Source organism: Caloenas nicobarica, chromosome 1 (assembly GCF_036013445.1).
Source record: "Caloenas nicobarica isolate bCalNic1 chromosome 1, bCalNic1.hap1, whole genome shotgun sequence".
NCBI classification, from domain to species: Eukaryota; Metazoa; Chordata; class Aves; order Columbiformes; family Columbidae; genus Caloenas; species Caloenas nicobarica.
This window is the reverse complement of record NC_088245.1, coordinates 117,976,754-117,983,072: the sequence shown is the minus strand read 5'-3', so window position 1 is coordinate 117,983,072 and position 6,319 is coordinate 117,976,754.

Below are 6,319 nucleotides of genomic sequence, written 5' to 3'. Positions count from 1 at the left end.
GGCAATTGCTTTGCTGCTTTCCTACCCTTACACACAAAATCCATAACTCATCTCAGGGTAGTCCACATGCTTCAGCTGCAACAGCTGGATCCTAGGACTGGGGCAGATCCCAGCTCAAAATGCAATGTTGCGGGTAGGCAGCCATGTGGGTCTGTGACAGATGCACTCAAGTCCTTAACCAAACTAGTGGAAGTTTGCTACGGGTTCCAAAGGAGGTAAAGGCCATAACCACTGGTGGTTCAGTGACAACCAATGATAAGACAAGGGGCAATGGGTGCAAACTGGAACATAGGAGGTTCCACTTAAATATGAGAAGAAACTTCACAGTGAGGGTGCCAGAGCACTGGAACAGGCTGCCCAGGGAGGTTGTGGAGTCTCCTTCTCTGGAGACGTTCAAAACCCACCTGGACGCCTTCCTGTGTAACCTCACCTAGGTGTTCCTGCTCTGGCAGGGGGATTGGACTAGATTATCTTTCGAGGTCCCTTCCAATCCCTAACATTCTGTGATTCTGTGATTCCGCGTAATTCTATTATAACCAGGCCAAGAACTTCTCTAGTTCCAGGCTGTTCTCTGAAAAGCCACAAAGGAGCAGACTGACACCGTGAGCCTATCAGTGCCTATGAGCTTGCAACATTGATCATGCGATTAACACATGAATAGCGAGTGGCTTTTCCAAGACTTATTTGTCAAGGAACAAAGAAAGTTATGGGTACAAGGAGCCTCACGCCTACCTTTTCCATTGCATGTGATTTGACTACAAGCCAAGCACTTTATTCCATAAATATGACAGTCCAGGTGAGCTTTCTTTGAGCTCTCACTGCTCAGCAGCGTGGCTGTACAGCAGTGATCTCCTCTTGAGCTGGGACACCTCTCAAGGTTGCTCCTCCAGGCAGAGAGACCTTTCATCAACATCGGGTCTTTGGTAAGTGACCGATACCACATATGACTTTGTAGTATGGTAACTCTGATTTGTGTCTTGGTGACTTTGATTTTTGTCTTGGTAACTTTGATTTTGTCTTGGTAACTTTGAATCTGCCTTAGTAGTTTTTAATCGTTGTTCAAATGATTGTGCAGTACAGTAAAAGAATGAACCTTGCCATCAAACTTTAAGTCGCACTTCTACAATAAAACCCCTTTTGCTGATACTTTTGACAGTGGCTTTTTAAGTGATCTGTATCACCCGTTCACAACAGGGTCGCACCACCTCCTCTGTGGCCGCAGCATTAGCAGCTCTGGCTCATGTCACCTGGTGGGACGGAGAGCCAGAAGGAGCTGTGCTCTGGGTCCTATGAAGATGAGAGCCTGGATCAAAGCTTCATGCAGACAGGAAAGACAAATGGTGGCTCCTGTGCCAGCTGCAGCCTGTGAGTAGGGAGGTTTTGCAAGTAATGCTAGCAAGGCTGCACAGGGATGGGAAAAGGCATAGTTCCTAGGTACGAGAGAACGTTCTTGATGCCATGTAAATATGTTGATGAGCAGGATAGGATCTGAGATTCTGCATCACAGAAAAATGCCTGTAATATTGTCTGCCTGACATATTAATCTCTATCATCCTGTGTCAATGGAGGGGATTTCATAAGAAACTCTTGTAAGAAGAGAATTAATGACTTGTCATTATTGTAAAGTACACCTCAATGTAAGTATATGGGTGGGCTGTTACTTGAATTATAGAGAAGAAAACTGGACTTCTCAGGCTTTGACTCCATTGTATGCAGTTATGAAATGCTCCAAAGCCTCCTGGGAGGTTCCTGATCATTTCAAAGGAGCGGGATCAGGCCCTTTTCTTGGGTTAAAAACTCATCATTTGAAGTCTGTGAGTGACTGTGGGTCTCGTGGATTGCCCAAGCCCCTGCATGTTGCTTGGGAGGCAATGGGGGGCTATTTTCCCAAAGCAGGCCCAGCAATTGCAGGATTGCCTCCTCACTGAGGAGGGCTTTCAGCTTTTTGATTGTTCTTTTCCCTCCTGGATTGCTCCTCCCAGTTGCACAAACCTACCACTTTCCCTGGGTAAGAAGCAGTGCTCTCTTTCTCGTGTGTCAGGATGATTGCATAGTCTTCCTCCTGCTTCATCAGCTGAAGCTTTTGGATACTCTAAGGCTGTTTAGCCCTACCCTGCAAAGTCCCCGGCCAAGCTTTTCCTACTAATGGTGCATGGAGAGCCATAGAAAGAACGAATGGCATGAGTATTAACACCTGACAAGCAGGAGGAAGAGCTGCACAGCTAATGCGTGGATGTTGATGAACGCTTCCCTCCCCTCACAGTCTTTTTATAAAAAATGTCCCACTGGCGGCATATGATGCGTCTCTGCCTCAGTGTGCCAAAGGCCTCTTGTATTGCAGGAAGCAGGACATAAATCACAGTGCGAGATGCAATTTTTTTATTTAATATTGCTAATTTAATCCATGTTACTGATGCTGAGCATGCATCGGCTAAGGAAAGTAATTGGTTCACCATCTCTAGGGAGCATTTTCTGTGCTTTCAGGTCCAAAAGGTGGAACCCAAGTTTATGGAACAGGATGTTTCCAGAACAGGTGAGTGCAAATTGGTTTTGGAGTCATATGGTACGATGTTGCATTTGTCTCAGAAGTGCAACTAATAGATACTGTACCAGTGCAAAGAGACTTTACAGTATGATGTCATAGAGGCCTTTCATCTATGTACCTAAATATTCAAACCAGAATAGCATTGTTGAGGGAAATAGTTACAGTCCTTCTGGAAGATAATAATGCAGGATTCAGCATGAAAAACTGGCCTTATGCAGTGGACTGGACCACATCAGTTAAAACAGTGGTGGTAATGTAAGCAAAAGATAGGTGTGTTTATTAGGATAGTAATGGGACTGTTGCCTCTTCCCTCCCCTTATTTTCCTCACCCACTGTGTCTGCTCTGGGTAATGTGGTGGAGAGAAAATACAGACCTCTGAGTCTGCCAGGAAAGAAAGGGTGGGTGGCACCAGGGCACGTTGTTTCTGAGAGTCAGGCCGTTTCAGGAAGGATGAGCAAGAAGCACTGAGCAAGGCTCGCTGCATAAAGATGATTACAGTCAGGGGAGTAAGTCTGGCTTTGTCCACTGGGAACTCATGGCTTTTGTTTCAAGAAAGCCAATGTATGTCAGATGGCTGAAGGCGACTTGTTAAACAGCATATGCTGAAATTACACTTCTGTTGTAGTGAGAAGGATCAGGAAGGGAAAGAGCAAGAGATAATCAACCGACATTTATCAACGTTTATTTTCTTTTAACAATACTGATTTTTTTTTTTTTTTTAAATTATTATTCTTTTTTGGGGCCAGCTCCTGAGGTTGCTATGATGCCTGAACCTCCGCTCATGGCTGTTGCTGTTCCTTGTCCGGAGTGGTCTTCCAGATAAGGTGAAAGCCAGAGTTATGAGTTGGGTACAGACCGGTGTGACCAAGTAAAGCTGTGTCTCTGCCAGGCTGCACTTGACATTGAAGTGGTAAAGATTTCAATCTGTATTTTTTTCAATTTAAAGTGTGATGCTATAACGTTGAACTGGTGGCAGCACTGCTGCACACAGTTGCTAGGGAAACATCTTCAAGTTCATTTTCCTTTGAGTTTTGTCATTCAACTCACAGCATGGCTGTAATTGTTCTTGTAAAAGTGGGACATGTGAGCCATGAAGAGGTGCCAGTCATTGATGTAAGACCTGGCACTGACCAAACGCTCTGGCTTGAATCTCACCAAGGGTCTTAAGGTTGGCAGAGAGGTTTCTGTGGGTGCTGGAAGGGGATGGGAAGCAAAACAGCATCAACATGGATTTGAATAATGTGTGGAGAAACTCCTTCAGTTATAACTGGAGCAATGATTCAAGTTTGAGCTTATATGCTTGAGATGTTTCACTAGACTTCATATTTATGTCTAAGTAGCCTTTTTTTTCTGTCAGTGGTGCCCCTTGTTTTGTTAATAAGTTTGTTAGCAGTGCATTGTAGGCTCTGTAATGAGAGAAAATATGACAGGAGTTATTGACACAATGCTCAAAAAAACTATCAGAAAATTCTCCTCTAAGGAGGAACAGAAATGACAAGCCTTTTTCTATTATTCAACCTTGAGTATCATTAAAATCATCCCTCAGAGGCAGTGATGGAAGTCATAAACACTAACCCTTGTGGAAGAAGAGGCCTCTCAAAATAGGTGCATTTCCCAAATATATGTATGTCTAAACTCTCCCTTGAAGAGAGCATCAGGCACAAAATCACTCACTCCTCTGTAGGCACTGAGCTGGGGACTAATTTTCTAATGGACAACTCTAGGAATTGCTCTGTGAGCACAGGCAAAGTGGATATTTTGCAAAAACAGCTGCAGTTTTGTCCTCATCTCTCTGTAATGCCTGTATGTCAGCAAACTTGTGTGTGAAGCCTTGTTGTCTTGTTGCACAGACACAGCAGGAGTCAACTTGTGATCCAGAGATACTGCCCTTGAAGTAGGCCAGACAAAAGTCAGGAAGGGGTCCTGAGAAGTGGGTCAAAATGGCACATTCAAGATTAGCATGGCAGACCCCGGGCAAAATCCTGACCCTCTGAACCCCTAAATAGCACCTTCTCCTGTGGACTTTGTCTTCCCCTTCTTCTTTTTGGGTCTACAGCCCAAGTAATGTCTTCAGAGGACAGCTGCTCTCACCCAGAACTTGCCAGCTGAACTGGGATGGGGGCTTCTGTGCGTTTTGCCTTCCTGGGGTCCCAGTGTCCTGTGCTGGGTGACAATTTGCCGCACGCAGAGAGGGGAACACAAGGGAGCCCCCACAGCCTCCAGGGTCATGCAGGAGTGTGACCCTCTCTGGGCCTTGAGCTGCTGCTGGCAGCCTTGACCACCACTGCTCCTGTCCTCAGTCTCCTTCACAGCCACAGGCTGGCAAGCACAGGGAGGCTTTTTTGGAGTGAGATGCATTCCTGGGTGTCAGGAGAGAAGAATGATCCTCACTGGCTCCCTCATCCCTGTCTCCCCCTTTGACAGAAAGTTGGGTCAATGTTGGTTTTGTTTCTGCCTTTCTCCCTTGCCAAAGAAATCACTGTGACTAACTCCTCATTATATGTGTTCCACAGTGTTTCTGGGATCAGGTCCTTTTCATGAAAACAAAAATAATCTCTCTTGCCTCCCCTCCCAGCTATCCTGTAACATACGTAAGTGTTCAAGGAAAACAGGAATGTATTTTAATTAAGATCATTATTAATAAGTTCAGGAGCTATGAGTTTTCCTCTCTTCATTCAAAATGAATTATGCTTTGGAGAAAACTATATCCATCTTACAAAGTTTTAATCCGAAGGGACACCTCTTAATCAAATTAACCATTGAAAAGGAAATACCTGTAATAAGGGTGCAAGACAAATATTTGTAGCGTGTACATTCTAATTTATCACAGCCTTAAAAGAGTCCATAAGGTTTGTTTTTCTTCACTGAAATGTGATACATTCAGATATCATTCTCATTTATAAATTAGTGTATGCCACATGGGATATCCCCCCTGTGGGTTCAGGGTATTGGCCTGTGAATGATATACTGCAGCTGAGAGAGCTGCGAAGTGAAGATGAGTAGTCCTGAAATGTAAGCCCTAAATTTAACATTACCCAGAGGCAAACACAGCCCTGAACTGTCTCAAGGGTGGAGGCAGAGCTGCACAGCTCTGATGTATTATCATGTGGGAATGCACAGTGTGGTGGTGCTGCTAATTTTGAGGGAGGGAGGTGAAAGCACTCACACTCCCTCCATTAATCTACATTTGTTTACCTAGGTGGTACTGTGATGACACCCACAGAAGCCTTGGATAGGTGAAATATTTAAGCGTGAGCCTATTTTTAAAGCACCTGATAGGTTGCATTAATTTTGCAGACAGTGCTTTCATATTTGTAATTATGTTCATGATTAAATACTTGATGCCTTCACTGCTATAGGTAACTTCTACCTCTTTGATTTTACATAGCAGTTTTTGAAATAATACGCAATTCCTGTACATATACCTTTGTTCATGGATTTACCTTCTCTAATGTCTGCATGAATGTTCATGCAGTGTTATGCACACACATGCACTCAGGTGTGTAAGACAGACAGATAAGTCAAATATAAACTTGCGTAGTTCTACCCTATGTTATACTTTGACTACATTTTAGAACGGTTTGGTATGCAAATCTCTACTTTGTAAAGCTGGAGGTAATAATGCTGAAGGAAAATGTGCTAAAACATCAACAAATATGCACAATTATTCCAGGAAAGGAGTGTGTACAGGGAAAGCTGTACCAATGTAACTGAAATTATAGAGGTGAAATAATACTAATGCATTTCTCAGTGTAAGAGGGCTCTAATTAGTT